Source organism: Eleutherodactylus coqui, chromosome 13, assembly GCF_035609145.1.
Source record: "Eleutherodactylus coqui strain aEleCoq1 chromosome 13, aEleCoq1.hap1, whole genome shotgun sequence".
In the NCBI taxonomy this organism is placed as follows: Eukaryota; Metazoa; Chordata; class Amphibia; order Anura; family Eleutherodactylidae; genus Eleutherodactylus; species Eleutherodactylus coqui.
In genome coordinates, this window is record NC_089849.1 from 47,081,993 (window position 1) to 47,107,435 (window position 25,443).

Consider the following 25,443-nt stretch of genomic DNA (forward strand, 5'->3'; position numbering starts at 1 on the left):
AAAGTAGCAATATTGTGTCAGCATTTCTTGAAATGACTGATAACCTCATCAAACAAAGTAACTGAAGGTGCTTGTAGACAGAATGATTCGTTCTAACAAGCAAAAGTCAACGATAATCATTTGTTCTAAATCCGAGCCAACAACTGAATGACAAAGAAGAATCGTGCACTTCTTGCTCATCATTCATTTTAAGCATGGAATAAAAATCATCATTGGCTTATTCACTTCTTGTTCTTGGTTGGCTCGTTGGTGTGGGGGTATGATTCTCATTTATGGTGCGAGAGGTCCTTGGGTCAAATCCCGGATAAGCCCATGCGATAACATTGGCGATCTCTGTCCTAATAACGATTCGCGATCTGCCAATGTTAGGAGTGTGGCTCTACCACAACTTGCAGTTGCATTTTTTCTATGATTCTATAGATATTAAAAAAACTTTTTAATCAGTGAGTGGAACAGGTTGCCTCAGAAGGGGGGTGACTTTTCCTTCAATAGAAGTGTTCAAACAAAGGCTGGACAAATCCCTGTCTGAGATGTTTTAGTGCAGGGGACCCCAACTCCAGTCCTCAGGGACCACCAACAGGTCATGTTTTCAGGATATGCTATGGTAAGAACACCTGTGGTAATGCCTGAGGCACCGACAATAATTACATCACCTGTGTAACACTGAGGAAATCCTGAAAACATGACCTGTTGGCGGTCCCTGAGGACTGGAGTTGGGGAACACTGATTTAGTGAACCCGGTACTGAGCATGGGGTTGGACCTGATGACCCCGGAGGTCCCTTCCAACTTTATGATTCTATGAAATACTGATCATTCAGTCTTTCACACAGCGAATGTGAAATACTGAACGATTCTCGCTGAATGAATCTGCCTGTTTAGACAGGCTGCACGAGAGAATAATGAGCTAGCGATGACATCACTGGTTCATTCGCACGTGCAAACGAGAATCTTCCTGTCTTAAGCACCCTGAAAGTGAAATCCCTCACTCATTAATGCAACCAGTGTGAATAAAAAAAATCATACGCCCATCCACATTTTTGTGCGTATATGTGCATTTTTTACCCCATGTTGTACCCATGTTCACCGCATTTTTCATGCATACACAAAAAACACAAGAACCCCAAGATCTGTTCGTTTTTTTGCAACCGACAGAAAACGGTTCACAAAGAAAATGCAGTGAATATGGATGCTAATTCGTATTCACTGCGGCTTTTGCGCACCCATAGACTTTAATGTGTGATTTTGGTCTGTGAACATGGACCAAAATATATGTTGCGTTGTTTTGTATTTTTACACGCAACATTTGTCTGTTTAAAAAAAGCTTGTCTAAATACACCATTCTAATTCAATGGATCTGTATTTTATCCATATTCAGTCAATATGAAATATGGACAGAAAATAGACCAGTGTGAATGGGCCCATAAGGGTATGTTTACATATAGCGGTAAGGCTTTATTCCCACGAGCGTGTATCGGCTGCCGTTTTAACAGCCGGACGATATACGCTACGTTGGGAGAGATAAAACTGGTGAACGGGCGCACAAATCAAACGTTTGTGCACCCGTTTAGATGGCATGGGTCCTGGCGCATATACGCCGAGACTACCATGCTGTCACCCCTTTCCCCTCCCTCCCCATCGCAGGCTCACCTCTGCTCTCCTCCTCGCTGGCTCTTTGCAATGGGAGGGGGTGGAGCTAAGCGCTGGCCCATCCCTCCTCCTCCCAATAATAGCTATGGACAAGGGGCAGCTTAGCTCCGCCCACATCTCACCCCTTCTCAGCCAGCAAAATGAGGAGGCGGGACGGGCCGACGCTTAACTCCACCCCCTCCAATTGCAAAGAACGAGCGGGGAGAAAAGCAGAGATGAGCCTGCACGGGGGGGAGGAGAGCAGAGGGAGGGAGTTTAGCAACCTATTAAGCCATGGTACCCCTTTTGAATGCCACCATCTTGGATTCAACTCTAAGTTTTCTAATAGGAAGTTAAGTGTGATACATCAGACTAGCAGAGAATGGAGTGCTACATTGTAACATAACTTAATTCATTCTCATGTTAACACAGTGATGTTTCTTCATTACAGGCAATGGGAATGATGGCGTTGTCTGAAGCACAATGTGTTGTGCTTGTCCTAAGAAGTGGTGACGCACCGTGACACGATCCTGCTGAAGGAGGTACATAAAACCTTCATATACTCCTATAGGATTTAAAATGCCCAATCCTTCTTCCCCGGACATCATTCAAAATCAGCAAGCTCAGACAATTCTTCCTAATATATATTCTGTAACACTTTAAATTGGTTGTGTGCTCACTGTAAGGGTAATTAATGAGGGTGTGGGTCCCCGATTAAGGTTTTTGGTGGTATAGGACAGCAGATGTCAAGGGGAAATGATGATTTTATAGTAACATTGGGTTTGATTCTTGAGGGCTCACAAAGACTGAGACTAGCTTGTAAGGGGGTAAATGGCCCATTGCCTATGAGACTCTACCAAAAAAGTATCTCACTGACATGGCCATTGCAGGATCACAGCAAACAATTCACAAGGAGGATAACAAAAGAAAATCCCCCTCTGCTGTGATATGTAACATCTAGATTCCGTTAGCACACAATCAGGTTGGAAGCAATACAATTACTGATATGCTTAGAAGTAAATGAGGCATTATTGTGCACTAATGAACTTAAGGGTACTTGTAACCCCCCTAACAGGTTAATCATTTGTAATGTATATCAGAAAGAGAATTTCCTCCTATAACAAAACCAATCACAAGTCGCTCTCCTGCTGAGTTATTGGCCCATTTAGGCCTCCTACTCACGACAGAGCCAAAATTCTGCATGCGAGTTGCCGCAGATAATTCCGGCTCTGACCCTGGCTGGCGACCCCACGTACCTGTTTCTTTTGTACTGCACATGACCGCGGACGCTCGCCGTTGGTTATGCACAGTACTATTTTTTTTTTTCCTGTAGCATCGCTAGATGATGACGCGGGTACCCACAGTCTATCTGCAGTGTCATTTGCAGATGGGCTGCGGGTCAGACGACTTTAATTGCCTTCAATGCCTTCCGTGCGGATTCAGCACAAAAATAGAGCATGCTGCGATTTTTCCTCCGCTCACAGAAATTGCAATTCATTTCCGCGAGTGTGAAGGAAAAAGGGATACCTGATAAAGTGCAGAGCAGGCACAATCGCCACTAAGCAGGCACAATTACCACAAGGCCGACACAATGGCTGTAGACCCCAACAATATGCAGGAGGAGTGACTGCAGACAACTTAATTCGCAATGTGAACAATACAACAGAAGCCAGCCAATAGATGGGTGCATTCCACAATACAGGAGTATTACTGCAGTCGCTCCTCCCCAATCTGGGCTGGGTTGAATGGATGACTGCATAAAAGTCTGCAGTGGACAATTTAGCTCCTCCGGTTTATAGTCTGGCTTGCTGCATAATGTTAGGGTCTACAGCCATTGTGCCTACCCAACGGCCATTGTGCCGGCCTTATCTCGATTGGGCCGGCCTTATGGTGATTGTGCCTGCTCTGCACCATATCAGGTATTGCATTTTTGTCTCTTTTCCAGTGAAATATGTTTTTGTGTTCCCCCTCACCTCTGTGATTTTTTTATTGTTTTACATAGCATGCTTTGAACGATATTTGCTGCGAATCCTCTTTGTGGACGCCCGACGCGGGTTCCCTGGCAAAAATCTGTTTCTGTGCACCCGGCCTTACAAGAGACAATATTGTAACAGTATGTAAGGCCGAAAAAGACATATGTCCATCCACTTCAACCTATTACCCCCCAATATTGATCCAGAGGAAGGCAAAAAAACCTAATGAGGTAGAAGCTAAATTTCTAAAATTCATCGAGCCAGTGCTCGATGAATGGCTGTGATTGGCTAAGTGTCAGCCAATCACAGCCAGCGCTTCCATGAGGCGGGGATTTTCAAAACCCTGGACAGAATAGATAAAGCGGAGAAGAAGATACGGCTGGGCTGACAGCTCTTCTTAGGTGATGTATGTGGTTTTTTTTTACATTTTTTTTCTGCATCTAGGGCTTTGGTTAGGGAGTTTACAGTAGGATTTCCTACTGTAAAAGTTGCATCGCACCGCACGAAAATCACGTTTTTGTGCGATGCAATGCAAGAGAGGAAGGCTCCATAGGGAAACATCGGCTACAAAGCCTCACATGTCACAGGCATATTGCCGGGCCCGCAAGGTTTTTGTGTTGAGTTGTTGCATGCTACAAAACATGGCATGTGTGAAGGAACCCATAGGAAAGCATGGGCTTCACATACATGCGATTTGTAGAATTGTAGCAGCGCGATTTTGTCGCCCGTGTGAAGGAGGCCTTAAAGAGATTAAGATAGACAAATCACCAGGTTCCGATGGCATACACCTCCGGGTTCTAAGGGAATTAAATAGTGTAATAGACAGACCATTGTTTCTTATATTTAAGGACTCTATAATGGTTGGGTGTGTTCCACTGGATTGGCGCATAGCAAGTGTAGTGCCAGAATTTAAAAAGTGAACCTAGAAACTACAGCCAGGCAAGTCTAACTTTTTTTGTTTATGTAAAATGTTTGAGGAGTTTCTTAGAGATCCTATCCTAAAGGACCTCAAGGAAAATGTGTGGAAAAGGTGAGTACTATACCGTAATATATTCAGGTATGGTAAAAAGAAATACAGGAAAGAAAAGTCCGAATAGAAACTTACATTTGCAGGGTTTTTTTCTAAAAGGAAATTCTGTCTTACGAGCATTTCCTGTTAAAAAAATAAAGAAATAATAACAGAGTTGCCCTTTTCTTAGAAGTTGATAAACTTTCCGTTTACCAAAGTTTCTATTTATACTTAGCAGAAACTTTGTTTCTGATTGTCTTTGGTCTGCAAACTCAAAGGAATATCTCTGGTGGTGCACCAGTCAGCTGGACAGACAGCTATTAGGTCACAGGCACATAGGCATACTTTGCTTCCATGGATATCACACAGCCCTATCATAGCCTGTGAGGCTATTCACATGCATGATTTTTCATATGGTTTGTATGAAAAAAATGATGGCATATCCTATTCTCATTCCTTTTCATGGATAAGAACAAGACAAGCAATGTACATTGTTCGTGTAGATGGAACAACACAGTTTATAGGTTAACTTTATTTCTCATCCGTATTATTGGGAGACACAGCTTGAAGACCATGGGTACTGCAACTAGGAGGCGGACACTAAGCAGAAAAAAGTGTTAGCTCCTCCCACTTCTCTAATCCTCCCCTACAGGCACCAAGCTAATGAGTAAGATCTTAGTTAAGATCGAAACGCGTACTCCGTGAGCACCTAGTACCCATGATGTTGTAAGCACGTTATTAATAAAGCATGGAAGTTACTTTTACAAAGTCCAAGCTCCCTGAAGTTATTGCATTTCTTGAGTATTAGCTTAGTGTCCTTAGGAGGCAGACCAGTTTGTCGCCCGTCTTCAAGCACAGTTTGGATTTAGGAAATAACAGGGAGGCAGGATTCTCTCTGTTACCCCACTGAGGCGGGCAAACAGAACGGAGTTAGCCATTCTGTTATCTGCCCCAACCTCAGAAGAAAAGGAGGCACGTTCAAGCATTAACTTGAATGTGCCCACCAGGCATACTGTTCCCCCTCCCTGTCACTGGAACGCTCCCTTCCTCACTAAAGGCAGGCAAGCGCTAGGGGAACTCTGCTGAAATAGGTGAGCATCCTGTCTGGTTAAAGGGCAAGTAGGGTCTTTCTATCCAGACTGAGGTAAATATTGATCATTTATCTTCTGTTCCCTCTCCCGTCGGTCACCGTAAAAAAAAAAGGGGGATTCCATCTCATGCAGGAGGGTTTAGATACCCTGCTGCAGGGGGCGTCTTTGGGGCTTAGCCCTCCTGCATGGTGCTTTGGATTCTTCTGGGGCTCGAGATGCTGTTCGGTCTTCCTGAGAGGAGGTGTGTGTCTGGGGGGAGGGGGCGGAGCCGGCATCGCCGCTTCTGCAGGTTTAGCTTGCAGGCAAGGGTGGACTGGGGCAGATGAGGGGGCTTCTGCGTGCAGCAGGGTCACCACTAATGTAGTCCTTGCTCGTGCTGCTTGAACAATGCTCCCCTTTGGTCTCGGACTCCTTTTTCCGGAGGCATGCCTCTTTACTTGCAAAAGTCCACCTCTTCAGCATGACTACTAGGATGGCGTGTCATGCTGGGACTTGTAGTTCCACACCACAGAAGCCAAAAACACTTTGATCCACTCACTTTTCAGCATCAAACTTGTGGTTTTCTCAGCTCCACTGAACAGCTCTGGTTTGGGTAAGCTCTACCTGGCAGCTAGCTCCCTTGCCTGTGACCTCCTCCTGTAGTACCAGCTTGCAGTTGTAGTGTATGATGCTACTTGGTTTACTGTCCATAGCATCTCTGTAGCACCATGTCCGACACCAGAGCAGAATAATCCAGACAGGGGTCAGCTAGAGCCATATATTATGTGTGCTCTCAGTGTAAAACAAAGTTTACATGTGGACCGTTATAGTCGTTTGTCCTAACTGTATTTCATCACAGCAGGCGGCCATGGATCCTTCTACTGGCTCCCCTTCCATGCAGCTCTCTCAAATCACTGAACCAGAATGGGCACACTCCCTGTCGCTGGTGGTTTTAGAATTTTCCCAGACATCCACTGCGATTCTGGACAGGTTGGACTGTACCTCCAGTCCACTTTTCAGAATGTACCTTACAGAGACAACGCCATTTTGCAGGGCTCATCCCATGGTAGATCAGTCATCACAGCCCCTATGCTCTGCAGATAGAGATCGCGTGAGGGCTGCAATAGGCGCTGCACATGCCTGAGACTATGACGTCACGAACATGCGCAGTGTGACTTTTTTTTTTCATTAAACACTGCCCTGTTGCAGACATTGCCAATTGGCAGCGTTTCAATATGCAGCGCTTCAAAGTCTCCCTATAAAACGGGGAGAAATAGAGCATGCTGCGATTTATTTCTCCTACGCTTTATACGGATGTCCCCTCACAGCTCCAATGCAGGTGTGAATGGAAGAATAAAGTCCATAGACTTTCATTGCCTCCATTCACCGTGTGCTACACACGGAAAATGCATGTGTGTAATACACGTTGACAATCCACCTGTGTGAATGAGCCCTTGGTGTAGATATTAAAGCGCCAATATCCAAGCCACCTGCTTTTCTTGTAAATCAGACTTAAACTATCACAGGATGATATGCAGATGTACGTCACAGACTTTTCTTGTTACTTTTTAGAAACAAAATAGAGTTGAGGGATAGGTCAATCCGCTTACATAAGTACATTGCAAGTACACAATGAGCACTGTCCATAGTGCCAAGGCCTTTGGTTGATATGTCAACATCATAGTCATTTGATAGAACACATGACCACTTCATCCATAATGCTATTTGCACTCATAAGACCATCTGATGCATGTGCACAACAATAGAAGTGGAGACTTGTATATCTGTATGTGGGATGAGAAGATGCTCAGTCCAGTCCAAGCGTAGACACACTAGATTTTCTGAGAAGCACATGTAGCGATATGAAGGTGTTATATGTTCCATCATTGCATAGTATGAATGAAAAACCTTGGATATCGGAAACCAATTTAAGACTCAAGAACTGGCAACATTTTAAGAAAGTGTATTTATTACATTTTGTATACTATCTTTGAGCTGTTTATATACACACAGATCAATACACAGGCCAAGCGACTCTCGACATTGATATCAACTACTGAATTCAGTCTACTTCTTGCCCACAAACCATCTTGGCCAAGTCGCACAAAACACAATTTGTAGCTGAATGTATTTTTTACATTTAAATATGACCATGTTTAAATGTAATATCGACATTGTTAAATTAGGGACTTTGGAAGGGCTGGGGGTGGGGAGGAAAACCAGAGAGATAGAGGGGAAGAAAGTGTAGACAGAGATCTGAGACTAATGGGCTATTCACACTGGACAATTCGCGATAATCGTGCAATGTAAATGCAAAAAAAAAAAAAGGCTCCCTATTCGTTCACAAGTCGTTATCACTGACTTTCAATCGCCATAAAAACTATCGCTGGATCCTCATTCCTTGTAAATGCTCCCCACTCCACACAGAAGGTTAGGCACTGAGCAAGATGCCAGCATTCCAGCGGCAAAGTCTGTCTGTCTAAATGCTCTGCATGGGCGCTAACAACCTTATCGGTCGGTTTAGCCAACTGTCATTCCGTGTAAAAGGGCCATAAGTAATGAGACTAGAGGTGGAAAAGGTTAATACAGTTAGAACTGGCAGAACAGTTGATTTCAATGAGAGGAGACAGGAGGAGATGCAGTAAGTTGACTGCCTGGGGAGGAATGGGTAAGTATAGAATTTTTTTTTAATGACAGAAAGCCTTTAATACTGAAGGTGTTGACCCTTTAAAGAATAATGTAGGAAAAATAGTAGAGGGTGATGAGGAGAAAGCAAATCTGTTAAATAATTTTTTCTCTCATGTATTCACTCAGAAAAATGAAATGTCAAGTGAAATGCAGTTTCTACCCACCAGCCGTTTTTTTAATGCTGCAATATTGCTGCGTTTTTTTTCAATTGGACTTTCTAATGTTAAAAATCGCATCGCACAAAAATCGCAAAAGCACAAACTTGCAGTTTTTGTGCGAAAAAATGCAGTGATATCGCAGCGTTAAAAAAAAGTTAGTGTGTAGAAGCCCTTATAAAGTAAACTCTCCATTAAATGTCACCACTCTAACCCAGAAATAAGTGCAGAGTGGGCTTAGGCTTCCCTCACGTGGATGACACGGCATCGCTACGTCTTCTTGCGGCAATACCACGATTTTGTAGTGCTACAAAGTCACGTGACTTTGTAGCACCACATGCAAGGATTTTCGGGGAGGGTTTAAAATATAAGCCCTACCCCAAAAATATACCCTAACTGCAAAAAAAGATTTTTTTTAAAAACCATACATTACCTAGAAGCGCTGTAAGGAGCTCCGCTCCAGCTTCTCCCCGAGTCCCTGGCACTTGTCTTCTTCATCTCTTCTGGCCGAGGATTAAAAATCTCTGCCTCCTGGAAGTGCTGGCGGTGATTGGCTGATGCTTAGCCAATCAGAGCCAGTGCTCGATGAATGGCTGTAATTGGCTAAGTGTCAGCCAATCACAGCCAGCGCTTCCATGAGGCGGGGATTTTCAAAACCCTGGACAGAATAGATAAAGGGGAGAAGAAGATACGGCTAGGCTGACAGCTCTTCTTAGGTGATGTATGTGTTTTTTTTTACATTTTTTTTCTGCATCTAGGGCTTTGGTTAGGGAGTTTACAGTGGGATTTCCTACTGTAAAAGTTGCATCGCACCGCACAAAAATCACGTTTTTGTGCGATGCAATGCAACAGAGAGGAAGGCTCCATAGGGAAACATCGGCTACAAAGCCTCACATGTCACAGGCATATTGCCGGACCCGCAAGGTTTTTGTGTTGAGTTGTTGCATGCTACAAAACATGGCATGTGTGAAGGAACCCATAGGAAAGCATGGGCTTCACATACATGCGATTTGTAGCATTGTAGCAGCACGATTTTGTCGCCCGTGTGAAGGAGGCCTTAAAGAGATTAAGATAGACAAATCACCAGGTTCCGATGGCATACACCTCCGGGTTCTAAGGGATTTAAATAGTGTAATAGACAGACCATTGTTTCTTATATGTAAGGACTCTATAATGGTTGGGTGTGTTCCACTGGATTGGCGCATAGCAAGTGTAGTGCTAGAATTTAAAAAGTGAACCTAGAAACTACAGCCAGGCAAGTCTAACTTTTTTTGTTTATGTAAAATGTTTGAGGAGTTTCTTAGAGATCCTATCCTAAAGGACCTCAAGGAAAATAGCTGTATAACTCCATATCAGCAGGGTTTATGAGGGGACCCTCCTGTCTAACTAATGTGGTCAGCTTCTACGAGGAGGTAAGTTTTAGACTTGACTGGGGAAAGTCATTGGATCTTGTATATCTTGATTTTTTCCAAAGCATTTGGTACTGTGCCGCACAGTCACTGATTACTTCAGAAGGGGCGGTGATCCATGGATGTAATCCAATTTCTAGACTTGGAAGGAATTTTTTCCCTAAAATGAGGAAAATTGGCTTCTACCTCAATGGGGGTTTTGCCTTCCTCTGGATAAACATTAAGGCCGGGGGCATGTAATAGGCTGAACTGGATGGACAGGCCTTTTTTCAGCCTAAAATACTTTGTTTCTATACTACAAATTGAGGAGGTGATTGTACGGCTCCTGGCTCCTATTGACACGTGTTATAAACCATGTAATACAAATAGAAAGAGCAAGCTCTGTATGTGTAGGACCGTTGTTGTAGAAGGCCGTAAGTTCTATTGGAAATACCCTCCCCTATTGCCGTTGTAATTACATAACTATCAATGTACAGAGTAGAAATGAATAGATTAAGCTGCTGCGGGTGTTTTTACCCTCAAGAGGTTTCATAAACGTAGGTGTGAGGGGCGCTTTTGTATAGCTTTGTTTTTATGAGCCTTTTATTATACAGATATTATGTTATCTGTGTTTTTTTTAAAAAGTAGTGCAGCGGAGGAAGATGCTTTGTGTCCTTGTGAGCTCTCGGTGTTGTGGACCACGAAAGCAAAGCACAGTGGAGCCTTCTATGGTTGGATGCTTTGGTGGCTACCAATTGTTCCTGAAGTATCCTGCACAAGGACGCTCCATCACTGCTGGTGTGCTGCCAGTTGACCGGTTGTCACTCAAGACTGAAGACTGTTAAAAGACATGTTCAATAAGCCATTCCTGAGCATTCGAATGTGGCTGTTTCTGTCACTGTCCCACACTACTGAGTGATACCCATGCAACCCTACGAAGAAGAGTACAACAAGATGTTCTTCCCTTCTCTCATGGTAAGTCAGAATTTTGGGTGAATCTTTTAATTTTGAGAGGATTATGTTTGGTTCATCTTAAAAGGTACCTTTGCACGGTACAACTTTCAGGTGCATTAGCGCCTGTGAGCAGTTAGAAGGACTATCACTCCAGTGCTTTACACAGCAGCGATAGTCGTTCAAGTGAATGGAGGCAGAACAAGCCTGAGATCGTTCAAAGCTTGAGTGGCCTCCGTTTACACTGCCTTACCAAACAACTCCGGCAAGTGAGTGATTTCCTTCTCAGCGCCTGTACACAAGACAATATCACTCGAATTTGCTGTTTCCAGTGATAATTTGGTTGATAATTGCCCTTTGTAAAGATACCTTAAACTTGTGATAGATAGGCAAGCTTCTAAACTTTGGCTGTCACATTTTTTCAGGTCAACAGGAACAGTAACATGTGACCTCGTGTTTCAAAACTTCCTCAAACTTATAAGTGACCAAAAAAGTTTGGGCATTTCAGGAGATTACTCACAGTCATATAACTGCTGTAATGTAGATCATTTACTTGTTAGATGTACTAGGACAATATGTCACATGGCCTCACAAGAGCACGAACCTTTCAACAAAGAGCACTTCTCTATGGAAAAACAAAGTACACAAATAAGAGGCAGCTGCTAATGGAAAACAGCTTTAGCTCCGTGCTTGTTTACAGTTTACTTCCTGTTACAAGTCAAACAATTAGGCCTTTACGGTAGGCCAAACAAAAAAATCTAACTGGCCAATGGGGATTGCAAGTGTACAAGTAAAAAGTGGAGATGCACACAAAGATAATTTTGCAGATCTGTGAGGATTCCAGCTGTGCTAATCAAAAAAAAGGAAATTCAGATGTTTTAAACGATATAACAATTCTGTCGCATCAGTACTTAAAAGGCAAGTGTACTTCTTTGTGCACATTTTCAGTACCGAGATCAATACTGATTGTCAAAACGAAGGAGCTGCAGAATTCGCCTTTTTTTTACCCTCGGGGTATGTTGTTTGACTCTCTATTGACTTCAGTGGTGTGCACACTTGAGGTCCATGGAGAGGCTGAGAGCATAGTGAGATTTGGTGGTATAGCGATTCAGGATACGATACAGCAGATGGAGTAACTAAAGTTTACAATATTTACTGTATTTATAAACACCGGAATAGAAGTGAACAATTTTAATATGGCAATAATGGTTAAGCGATTAAACTTTTGTCTTTGAATACCTTGTTGTGAACTGAATCCGAGGAATGCTACTACTTTGTGCACAATACAAAGTAGTGCTGGAAGCACAGTATCAATAATGCTGTACAAAGATTAGTCCTGTAGAACAGAAAGACAAGGCACAGTTCTTCTTTAAAGGGTTAGCACTCTACTGATATTAATAATGTGGATTAGAAACACAGCGCTTACACTCCAGTCTATTAAATAGACTCTCACCCCATTAACACTGTCACAGCCCATAATCATGAATAATGGCAATTTGCTAAACAGATCAAGTTCCTTAGCATGGTACCTATTGCTTGACTATTCACATCTCTAGTAGTTTGTATACCTGATGTTGTACGGAAGTTGCCACCACTACCAACTCAGGCTTCTCCCAAGTCAACAGTGCCACTCTACCACATTGTCTTCTTTGGTTCTTTGTCCTGACCAGCTGTCTCCCACTAGGTTCTGGCTGTAACACAACTACTTTCCTCCGCATTTCCGGTTTCTCTGTGTTCTCCAAGCAGTCCCTTCTCTTTACAATCTCTGGACTCCGCTACGGCTCCTCTCTCTCTCTCCCATAGGCAGCAGGTCTCTACAGAGTTTGGCACCTCTCCTTGGTCATCTCCAGCAGCACGTCCAGCTTACTACAACACAACTTGCGCTTTCCTGTAGAGCAGCAAGAAATTATAATTTTATGTGCCAGGCAGCAGTCAGTCAGTAAGAGTCCACTAGGCACGTTCAATTCTGCTATGCCAAAATTTGGTGCAAATTTTGGCGCATCTCTCAGTCCATTTTCGTAGCAACACTTTAACCCTTTAGGGTAGCACCTTACATAAGCACTAAAGCCTATTATTGCTTCCAAGTAACACATTCCCCATTGCCCAGACTCTCAGAAGCAGTTTATTCTGAATTTCTGACATGTTTTTATGATATTTTTCTCTGCCATCTTCCAACAAATGGGACTCAGCTGGTCTATTCTTCGGATGCAGCGGAGACCCACTGATCAATGTTGTGACCTTTACTATTGATAGGTCACAAACGTTATGCATATACTTACCAACTTTCTCAGAATGGAAAGAGGGAAAGTATGGATGGCACGCTGCCTGTTCCGTGGTGATTTTTATTTTGTTAAGCCATGACCCTAATCTTACCCAGTCTACTTGATATCATGTTCAGCCCGTCCTCCAAACAGTATGAGTATATTCCAACTGCTTATGTTTGGTCTTACCAATGTAAAAAAAATTATGTCAATTCCACACTAAATTTTCCCACACCACATGGATGACAATTGTTAATATCTTATCCACATAGCTTTTATTGCAAATGCTGTGGATTATCCTTCCGTGCGGAAACTGTAGTAGAGTCTGTAGCATTTAGGACATTAAAGGGGTTGTCCCGCGCCGAAACGGGTTTTTTTTTTTTTCAACCCCCCCCCCCCTGTTCGGCGCGAGACAACCCCGATGCAGGGGTTAAAAAAGAACACCGGACAGCGCTTACCTTAATCCCCGCGCTCCGGTGACTTCTTACTTACCCGGTGAAGATGGCCGCCGGCATCTTCTCCCTCGGTGGACCGCAGGGCTTCTGTGCGGTCCATTGCCGATTCCAGCCTCCTGATTGGCTGGAATCGGCACGTGACGGGGCGGAGCTACACGGAGCTACACGGAGCCCCATTGAGAAGAGGAGAAGACCCGGACTGCGCAAGCGCGTCTAATTTGGCCATTAGACGGCGAAAATTAGACGGCAACCATGGAGACGAGGACGCCAGCAACGGAACAGGTAAGTGAAAAACTTTTGATAACTTCTGTATGGCTCATAATTAATGCACAATGTACATTACAAAGTGCATTAATATGGCCATACAGAAGTGTATAGACCCACTTGCTGCCGCGGGACAACCCCTTTAAGAAACAGAACTTTTAAAGTGTCCCTCCCAACACAATCCCAATTACAAACCAATATCGGATATGGAAACGGGTAGCTCTACTTCAGGCGCTACAGTCGCTGATGCAACATCACGACGCTCAGGAAGTGTTTGACACAGGTTCTATCAATAGAAAAGACCCAAAGACTATGGTTGCTGGGTGTCGTACATCACCTTTCTCCATGCCTGATGTCTGAATAGGCAATGGCAGAATATGCCCGGAAGGTCACTTTATTGGTCTCACAAAATGTTTTGGTAAAACTACAACTCCCAGCCTGCTTTTATGGTCTTCAACTCACATGGCATACTGAAATTTGTAGTTCTATTAAGCTCTCAACAGCTGGAAGACCATAACACAGATACTAATGGGCGATTGGTACTTGAGCTGCAATGCCTACAATTTGATGGAACTACATCTTCCAATTTGTACTAAGAGTTAAAGACCCAGGGCATGCTGGGAGTAGTAGCAATAGGATGAGGCAGAACCAAAAAAAAAGGACATTTCGGTGGCCAAATATGGAACTTCAGGATGACAAAATGTGTACTGTAACTTAACTCAACTAAGAAGTGATGAGTGGCACTCTCAATCAGTCAAGACCAAAGTCCAAATCAGAGGTGTACGTGAAGATTCGGGCTCCAATGCAAAACCTGTAACAGGGCCCCCCAAATATAATGCTTTCATAGTACTGGGCTCCCTATCTGGAGAAGATAGGCAGTATGGGCACCCTAAGGCTCCTGGGCCCGGGCGCAACCGCATCCCCTATAGTTACGTCCATGGTCCAAATGCTGCAGGATGGAGGGTGATACTCTCTGTCCCACTCAGAAGGACTGCAATCGCATAGAATTAGGGCAGAGGAGACAATGACTAACTACTCAAAGATGGATAACACAGATTCACATCAGCATCGAGCGGGATGTCATCACGTTGGGCACTCAGTGTTGGGCATGTGATGAGGGCATGACGACAAGGGCGGATGATCAAGCCGGAGGGGACATTCAACACATCGCCCAGAACAGCGAGACAATGGTTGAAAACCGGTACTATCCCACTGGATGTAGGTTGGGTGGGTGCCCTGCATTATGGTTGGATATGTAGGCCCTTCTCACTGTACATGCTGCTTGGAAAAGTGTCAGGGTTACAGATTTCTAAAGGCCAGTTAGGTTTTAGTTCCAGGAACCACAAATATGAAAACCTTTGGCATGTTTCTATGATATGTCAAACATTTTACAAATGAATTTAGAATTACTGCAGGTTGTGTAATTTTCTACATGAAATTAGTGATAACCAGAGTTGAAAGAACAAATTAATCTGTGAGTCACAACTTTAAACAGTGATCTCTCTTTGCAACATGTCACTTCCCCATTAAAATGTATTTAATGCCACAGACCTATAAATAATGGGTAAGCCGTGTTGGAGTCACAGAAAGACCTTCAAAGACTAAATGTATATTGGGTATCTGCATAAGGGTCTAGATTTGTCCTCCAGATAAGCTCAAATTGGCTGATAGTAGTGCATTCCTGATACCTTTTTAGTCAACTGAATGGGAAACACTTGAACACGCTCACAAGTCTTTGGTGGGAAAACCATTTAATGAGTAATTTCAATTTAATTACAGCAGTCCTGAGGGTCCAAAAGCAAGATGTATTATATTACATAGCCTTTGGTTGTCTTTACACAGGACTGATGACATCTAAATAGTCACTTTATAGTGTGAATGCAGTTCACTATTGTTCAATGTAGGCACATGTGAGCGGGAGTTTATTCACTAGTCACTAGTCATTTTAGCTCACCTAAAAATAGTCGCTAGTTGATTAATTATTGTCTGGGGTAAACAGGTAATTGTTCTCTTTCAATGACTACCCAACAACTTTGCAGGGAGGTGTACACTGATCGAAATGCAGTCATACCTCTACTTTTGTCGCTTTCTTCTTTCTCCAGTTTCCAGTTTCACTGATTCTTCAATGTAGAATTGCTCCTCTACTTACGTTGCCTGCTTCTAGTTTCACCAGCGGACACCTGCCCACATGATCTTGCTGTCCAACCACAGCCATTCTTGGGTTGCTCCAATTACATCCATTAATGGATAAATGGATGTGATTGGAGCATCCAGCGCTGTCTGTGATTGGCTGAGTAGGCTGTCACTGAGCAACGCCGATTCCTCAATTATAGCTGGAGATAAACTATTACAGATAACAGATTCCAAAAGGAAAGACGTGCGTACAATAGTTATAGTGCATAAAAAGTAGGTAAAAGGGCAAATAGAGAGAAAAGGGGAAAAAAAACGGGAAAAATATATTGGTCATATCAAAATTCTCCGGCGCCTCATTTAGGCCTACAGGAAACAGTGTGTTTAACTTAAAGGTCTAATACATCTCACGTCTTCTGAGTGTTTCAAATCTATCCAGGTTTTCCTTAGGATTTGTTAAAGGGCTATAAATTAAAAATTGTCAAAACTGGAATTGTGTTCAATGGCCCGCATGCCTAGATACACTGTGTTTCAGAAATCCATGAGTTGTATGGAATCTGTGGTTGTTGATTCTGCATCTGCACCTTAAAGCTTGTGTGATGCAGACAATGCATTGTAAATGGCATGGGCATAAGGCCCATTTACACGAAGCGATGATCGCTCAACGACAGTTTGAGTGACAGCTTTGAGCATCATTTTGCATAAACTATTAAGTAGCTAATCAGCTGCTTAATAGCTTATTAGCGTGTAAATGAAGCCTTCAGCTGAAAGCATTTAATAGCCGGAGGGCTCTTATCTCCATTCTGCTCCTTTGTTCTCCTTCGGGAAACAATGCAATCAGCACTACCCACAGAGAACTCAGCGTGCGGTCATGATAAGACTGCATGATGATTTTTAGGTTGACCTGAATTTAACGATCAGCAAGCATTGCACGAAAAGTGCACGATGGCCGCACGTTTAGACCAACGATTATCGCTCAAACGATCGCTGTTTAGCAATTTTTGAGCGATCAACCCTCTGGTAAGTGGGCCTATAGTAAGACACATAACATACTCGGAAGAACAGTTGAGAAATTGTTTAATTTTAAAATTCTCCCCTGTTGAAGCTTATACATTCAATAGTTCTATTGGTAATATTGAAGCCGCATTTACATTTCATTACGTGGCATTTGAAACAGCCCACTATATCTGGAAAAAACTTGGTTTCATCTGATTTTGGTTAGTGCCAAACTGTTTTTAAGAGTGTTTGCTCTTCGAAAGATAATTACTGTTATTTTGGAATATTATCGGTCAGCTGGGGGTCTTGTGACAGGATAGGCCAATATTTGTTGAGGATTTCTCTGATTAGGGAGTGTAAATGATTGTAATTGGTAACTAAAGTGAGGTTATACTGTTGAAGTTTGTCCGTGGGCGGAGTTGGTTTTCTTTGTAGACATTCTTCTTGTGTCGTATTGTCTAAGTTTTTAAAGGCTGCAGTAATGAGGCTGTGTGGATATCCTTTTCGTCTAAGTCTTTGTGTTTATAATGTTGCTTTGTTCTATAAAGTCGTTTTTATTAGTACATTTTTGACGCATTCCCTTAAATTGGCCATATGGGTTGTTCTTTTTCAATTTTTTTTGTGGTGGGCACTCCTGAAACTCTTCTTAATCTGAACCATCCAATAGAAACAGTAGATCATCTATATAGCATTTATAAAATGTAATATTTTCATGCCATTTATGATTGGAGTAAATACATTTATTTTCAAAATTTCCCACATACAGAATAGTCTCACCTACCAGAGCGACTATCATTGGGTTGGCTGCACCCGAACAACCAGGTCTTTTCCCCGACCCACCATCTTAACGAGAGAGAAGAATCACATCTACTGTACAGCAAGTACAGAAGTAACAATTGGCCACCTGCGAGGGGATATAAGCTTATTTCATGTTTGCCATTAAAACACGATAAACTCCATTGAAACTAAAAAAAATAGTTACAAAAATAGTAAAAAAAAAGTACAGAATAAAACGCAAATGTATTAAAAAATAGAAAGCAATCCATAACCCCCACTAACCGAGACCATCACCATATCCACCCTGCAATCCGAGAGTATGCAAATTATGTACCAGAGCGTCTGAAAAGAAATGGCGAACCTATTCCTGCACTTTATTTTAGTGTATAATATAATAATTAACAAAAAAATAAAGAACTATACATTAAAAAATATTTGTGACTTTTTATACACATTACCCCTGATAAAACCAAAAAATGGAAAAAATATTTTAGTGAAAAAAAGGTATTTAAAAAACGCTCTATATTTCCTGAAAAAAATAGCGCAGCTAAAATAATCTTGGTAGCGAAAAGTTAAAATAAAAGGACATAAAATGTAAAATCCCTAAAAAGAGTCTGGACCAAAACACTCTGGTCTGTAAGGGGTTAAAGAGATGGTGCCTCCCAAAATGTGTTGGCCACCTGATGACCTCAGTCTGTACACTTTGGTGTGTAGAGCATTGTGGGTATTCTTGTATCTTCTCATCCCCAGGCTGATGGGTGGAGATGGGCTGAGGTGAAGGGAACGCCCAGGGCTTCTTATTGGCAGCCACATACACACCCCCACTGCTGCGCCCAGAACTCTGTGCTAGCTGCTGATTGGCTGCTTTTATACACACCTTCAGAGAGCTGCAGAGAGCAGCAGCTCTCCATGATATAGCGTTTTTCCGCTGTTACCAGCAGAGACTTTTTGGTTATGTCTGCAGAATTCCCATGGCGTAAACTGCGGGCGTATCCTGCTCCGTCCGTGGGCAGGAGCCCTTAGACCTCATGCCCATGGCCGTGGCGCACTCCATCAGCGGAATATTGCGGTGGAGTCCCACAAGACCCCATACTCACCTATCCGGATCACATGATGCACCAGCGGGGCTCAGCGGAAGTATCACGTGACGGACATCTTCTGTTGACTACAATGGAAGCCGGACGCATGGTTTTCTGCGGCAATTAGAACATGCCGCAGTTTCTTTCATGCTGCGGAATTCTGCAGCGTGAACAGTGAACTATTAGTCCGGATGCCAACAACCGGAGCGGAATTCTGCCGCGGTATTACGCGCGATCACCAGCGAGGATAAACAAAAAAAATCGCCACTGGCCATCACGGAATAACGCACGTTATTCTGCATTCGCTGGGAGGACTCTATTAATACTGTAATAACGCGGTAGAATAGAACATGCCACGATTTCTTGCCCGCACTGTAAGGCTGCCTGTCCACGGGCGATTTTTCTCTGCGTTTTGCGTGGCGAACGCAGGGGAACGCAGTGAACACTTTCTATAGTATACTATAGAAAGCGCAACCCCGCTGTCCACGAGCGGAGAATCACAGGGATTCTCAGCTTGCGAGATTTAAATTGCAGCATGCTGCGATTTGCAGCGATTTTCCACGGTGAGGCAATGTGTCAGATAGGCTCAGCGCGGAGAGCCGTCAGCCCTCCCCTGCTACCCAGCGGCTGCTCCCGCAGCGGCAATCTGCCGTGGGATATTGCTATGCCCGTGGACAGGAGCCCTAAATCTGCGGCCTAAGGGCTTCTGCCCACAGACAGAGTGGGATACGCCCGCGGTTTAACACTGCGGGAATCTAGTGGACATAACCAAAAAGTCTCTGCTAGTGATAGCAGAAAAATGTGTGTTTTTCTGGGGTGTCCGGGAGGTCTCCTTTAATACTATATTAATGGAGACCTCACGCAGCGGAAAAAACGTGCTAACATACAGCATGCCACGATTATTTTCCCACAGCGTAAATCCACGGCAGCACCATGCCACTGCGGAAACCGCTCCATAAATCCTGCCGTAAAGGGGAGTAGCGGCGATATCACCTATGTGGGGTTTAACTGAAATGTTTAATGTGCTTCATGAAAAAGGGGAAAGAAGAGAAAAAGAGAAGTTTTTTTTTTAAAGAAAAAAAAACAAGCTTTTGAGGTTTCCTTGTACACTATTGATTTGGTCGCTGGCAGAGCAGGACGCCTGTATCTGGCGTCATGTTGCCATGACAACCCAGCGACACAGAGGGAGCTCCCTCCCTCTGTGAAGCCTCTTCACTGAGCTGCTGCTCTCTGCAGCTCCCTGAAGGTGGCTGAAGGTGTGTATAAAAGCAGCCAATCAGCAGCTACCGTGTTTCCTTGAAAATAAGACAGTGTCTTATATTAATTTTTGTTCAAAAGGTTTAATGTTTTTACATGTATAGCTGGCTGGACACTATTTAAATTTAATTTTTTAATTAACTGTTAGCAGGGCTTAATTTTGGAGTAGGGCTTATATTTCAAGCATCCTCAAAAAGCCTGAAAAATCGTTCTGCATCCTCAAAAATTCTGGAAAATCATGCTGTGTCTTATTTTCAGGGTATGTCTTATTTTCAGGGAAACAGGGTAGCACAGAGCTCTGGGCACAGCAGTGAGGGTGTGTATGCGGCTGCCAATAAGAAGCTCTTGGCGTTCTCTTCACCTCAGCCCCTCTCCACCCATCAGCCTGGGGGTGACAAGATACAAGAATACCAGCATTGTGTGACATGTATACTGCATTCTCACAGCCTTGGGTTGTCCATGAAAAATAGTGGCGTAGAGACCATGAGGACTCACAAATAGAGTTGAGCGAACATGCTCGTCCGAGCTTGATACTCGTTCGAGTATTAGCATACTCGATGGTGCTCGTTACTCGAGCGAGTACCACGCCGTGTTAGACCCCTCCCCATTTTGACCCCTCCCTACATTACCACTTCCTGCTGTGACATGCCAGTGTGCGCACGTCCACAGCAGTATGTGGCTGGCTGGCAGGGATGAGGGGGAGGAGAGAGAGAGAGAGAAAAAAATGCTCCGCACCCTGCGGGTCCAATACACAAATGCTCGAGTCTCCCATTGACTTCACTGGGGTTTGTTACTCGAATAGAGCTCTCGAATATTACGAAAAGCTCGACTCAAATAACGAGCACCCAAGCATTTTGGTACTTGCTCCTCTCTACTCACAAAGCAACATGCTGTGGTGCAGCAGTAGCATCCAGGAGACCCCCAGCAGCATAGTAGGATTAGCTGTCAGCCACCTTGGTACAATGTAACACTAGTGGGACCTCAGGAGTAAAGTGAAGACCCCAGTCAAGGGCTGCTCAGTAATTTTTGTACCACTGTTGGAAGAACATACAGTTAATTTTTAATCGCAAACGTTCTCCATCATTTTACAGGATAGACCCCTTACAGACTGATGGGTAGTCTGGTCAATGCTTTGCAAAATAAAGTGCATTCTGCTGTGACCATCTTCATAAAGGTTTCTACTTCTGACCACACAAGTGACAGGAAGGATGCAAGTGTCAAACCGGACACTATAAAACAAGTAGTGGCATTTCCATGTATGACTACACCTGACGTCTATAGCAATGCTGCTTTCAAAGTCCTTGAACTATTTGACTTCCCTATTATCTCACTGAACCACATGTCTTGGAGGCAATAGGGATGTTGGTATCATCATGGTGTGACCACACTTTGCCTTGATGATATCAGTAGTTTCCTAGCAGTATTATCCTCTTACTAAACTGATATGTATTTCTGATATATGAAGACTGACAGCTTTCTTGTTCTTCATTTTCTTCTTGTGGTTTTATTGCTTTCCTATATAAGTATTCCCCAGCCACAATTATGTAATGCTACATAAATAGTAATTAGCTCAGCAAGAAGGAAGTATGATGGCTCATTTAGCCACGCAGAGAAATCTGTTAATCTGTGACGCCATGCCCTTGTCTAGGATAGCAGAACATACAAGAGGAAGAGCTGCGTGCATTATTGTATTTTACTAATCAAGGAATTTCCATATGGAAAGTCCAACCAGGGTTATTAAAATGTCTCACAAGAGCCCTTTTGTCTGACTTTCATTTCCATGTTTGTCAAATATATTGCAGTCCTATTGCGCAGTCAGTGGAATTTCACCTGCAGTCACCTATTGTGTTCATAAGTCTGAATTTCCAGTTATTAGGAATGGTCAGAGCTATTCTATTTCATGATAGATTCATGACCATGGAATTTACAAGGCTCATCTCTTAGGTGAATAATACGAGAGGCCCCAAGATGTCAAATGAATCACTAAAGTGGTATACTCCTGTGCATTAAGATCCCAAGAACTTGCTGGTTTGGAGAATATTGATATGACTTTGTTTAAACTTTGATTACAAGTGTTTGGGTGCTAGGGCCCCTTTATCAAGTAACAGAGGTAACATTGATGGTGTGGAGAGGGAACCGAAAATAGCATGATCAAGTAAAATATCCAGTGAATGGAGATCGTATGGACACAAGCAATTCCTTAACGAAAGGGGGCAGAAGGGCATGTCAAGAATTTTTCTGACACACACTGTACAGTTAAAGGGGTTGTCCCGCGAAAGCAAGTGGGGGTATACACTTCTGTATGGCCATATTAATGCACTTTTTAATGTACATTGTGCATTAATTATGAGTCATACAGAAGTTATTCACTTACCTGTTCCGTTGCTAGCGTCCTCGTCTCCATGGTGCCGTCTAATTTTCAGCGTCTAATTGCCAAATTAGACGCGCTTGCGCAGTCCGGTCTTCTTCTTTTCTGACTGGGGCCGCTCGTGCCGGAGAGCGGCTTCTCGTAGCTCCGCCCCGTCACGTGCCGATTCCAGCCAATCAGGAGGCTGGAATCGGCAATGGACCGCACAGAAGCCCTGCGGTCCACCGAGGGTGAAGATCCCGGCGGCCATCTTCACCAGGTAAGTAAGAAATCACCGGAGCGCGGGGATTCAGGTAAGCACTATCCGGTTTTCTTTTTTAACCCCTGCATCGGGTTTGTCTCGCACCGAACGGGGGGGCTATTGAAAAAAAAAAAAAAACGTTTCGGCGCAGGACAACCCCTTTAAGGAAATTGCAGCCAAATACAACGCTGGTGTTCTAACTAAGGTTTCTGAACACACAACTCATTGGGGGACATTTTGAGAAGACTTTATGCATTTTCTGGCATAGAAAAGTTGCACAATTTTGTGCTAGGATTGCTTGTGCAAAAAGTTTGCAACTTTTCAGCCTTTTGAACACAGATTGGAGCTCCAAAAAGATAATTAGCATATTAATGATGCATTCTGGGAAGAGTGAAGAGTTGCTGTGAGTGGGAAGATTGCTGGGTTTAGTCTTGTCTAGCAGCTCGTAGGACATTGCCAAAACAAAGATTGAAGCTCCAGAAATATCATTTGCATATTATCTGTGCATTCTGGGAAGATTCACTGTGAGCAGGAAGATCACTGCGTTTATCCAAGTCTAGCTGTTCGGAGGACATTGCCAGAACAGAGATTAGAGCTCCAGGAAGATAATTTGCATATTCCCAGTGGCACACAAAGTTTTACACTTTGTAGCATTTTATAAGTTATGTATCATCACTAGAATTCTTGACTTTTAGAATTTTGGAAGTGGACATCAACTGACAGCATGGAAAGGTTGAGTAGCCATATGGTGAGATGCAATACAGTGGTACCTCGGGATGCGAGTTTTTTGACTTGCTAGCAGGCTCTCTCCTGAATTTTTGCTCTGATTTACGAGCAAAAACTCGGGGTATGAGCCTGCTTGCAAGTCAAAAAACTCGAAGCTGAATCTCAGGGGGGAGTCTATACTCACCTATCTCTGGTGTTTCGTCCTAGCGATGGTCTGCGGCGCTGCAGACTGTTGCTCCCTCTTCCATGCTGACAGAGCATTACTTTCGGGATGTGGGGCTTGAATGCCCCGCCTCCAGCAAGCTAACACTCTGATTGGTTAACTCAGCGCTGCATCATCCAATAAAATCCGGCGCTGGATTAACCAATCACAGCCATTCAATAACATCAGGAGAGAATAGCTACATTGAAACTTATTAAAGAAGATGAGGATTTCCTTGAGAGAGCAGAAAAAAGTCTTCAAAATGATGACGGAAAAGAAAATTTCAATGTACCTGCAGAAGTACAGGATGGAAGCATGTGACCCAAAGAAGCAGGAGGATCAGGAGTCAGCCAGCCCCCATACTGCTCAGGAACCGGTATCAGGCTCTCATGCAGGAGAACAATGAAAAGAGGTACATCAAGAAATGACTTTTCCCACAAAGATCTGTGTAGTTAACACTCAGAATCCTCTTGGATGGAGAAAAAGAAATGTTATTGTGAAAAAGAAAAAGAGAGTCTTGGTTGTGGGGATTCCCTATTGAGAGGAACACAGGCAACTGTTGGCAGATCTAGCATAACCTCACGAAAGGTCTGCTGTCTTCCAGTGCTCAAATCAAAGATGTGTCTGATAGGCTATTGCCTATTAACACTCTTCAGGCCAACAGAATACTACTCATTCCTGCTAATACATATAGGGACAAATGACACTGCAAAAAAAGACCTTGCTACTAAAAGTTCAGAAGGACAGACTTTAAAGACCTTGGCAGGAAGGTAAAAGAACTAGGAGCACAGGTGGTCTTCTCATCTATCCTCCCAGTGAATGGCCAAGGAATAAGGAGGTGGAACAGAATTTTAGAGGTGAATAACTGGCTGTGTCGCTGGTGCCATCTGCAAGCATTTGGATTTCTAGATCATGGAGTGAATTACCTATATGATAGATTCCTTGCTGGAGACAGGTTGCACCTTACAAAGACAGGTAAGCATATACTTGGCAGACACCTTGCTACATTCATAAGGAAAGATTTAAACTAGAACAATATGGGAAGGGAAATAAAATGCCGGGTAAAAATATACAGCTAATGAATACAATTGAGAACTTTGTTATTAGAAGTGGAAAGAAAGACAAAAAGTTCAGAAGGACAGTAGAGGAGCAAGAGACACCGATCACAAACTAAAATGTTTTTACATAAATGCACAGAGCATGGGAAACAAACAAGGAGAATTGAAGCTCCTACCACAGGAAATATGATGTCATACATCACGGAAGCTTGATGGGATGATACACATGATTGGAATACAAGGCCTGAAGGATACAACTTTTTTTTTATACTAGAAACAGACCTAATAAAAAAGGAGGAAGTATTGTGTTGTATGTTAGGAAGACATTCATTTCCACAGAAATTCAAGCTTCAGTGAACAACAGAAAGGACACCATTGTAGGCATTTACTAAAGGCCGCCTGGACAAGCAGAAGATATGGATGAACTCTTTCTACATCAGATGGCCAAGCTCTCAAAAAAGCACAACATAGTGATAATGGGAGATATTAACTATCCAGACATTTGTTAGGAATGTTTCAGGCAAAAGTAATGGGTCCAACAATTTCTTATCCTCTCTTGCTGTCAACTTCCAAAAGGTAGAAGAGAAATCAAGGGCATCTGCTAGCTTGGACCCAATTCTTACCAACAGGTAGGAAATGGTTGAGGGTACAGGTGGCCGGGACCTTAGGAGGCAGTGATCTTGCTATCCTTGAATTTTGGATAACAAGGGGAGGAAGACTTGAAAAGACTCAGACCTCAAGGTTGGATTTCAGAAAGGCTGACTTTAA

At 43.3% G+C, this 25,443-nt stretch overlaps 1 long non-coding RNA gene across 4 annotated transcripts in view; it reads left to right on the forward strand.

The window, feature by feature from the left end:
* LOC136587927 (uncharacterized) overlaps positions 1-25,443 on the forward strand; it is a 130,354-nt gene that overhangs the window by 14,504 nt on the left and 90,407 nt on the right. For 2 of the 4 annotated variants that reach the window (XR_010787518.1, XR_010787515.1), the window contains exons 3-4: positions 2,079-2,169; positions 10,559-10,885. This is a non-coding gene — a long non-coding RNA (uncharacterized lncRNA). Of the gene's footprint in view, positions 1-2,078; positions 2,170-10,555; positions 10,886-11,286; positions 12,043-25,443 lie in introns of those variants that run through there. The other 2 variants (XR_010787517.1, XR_010787516.1) reach the window with 2 other exon arrangements.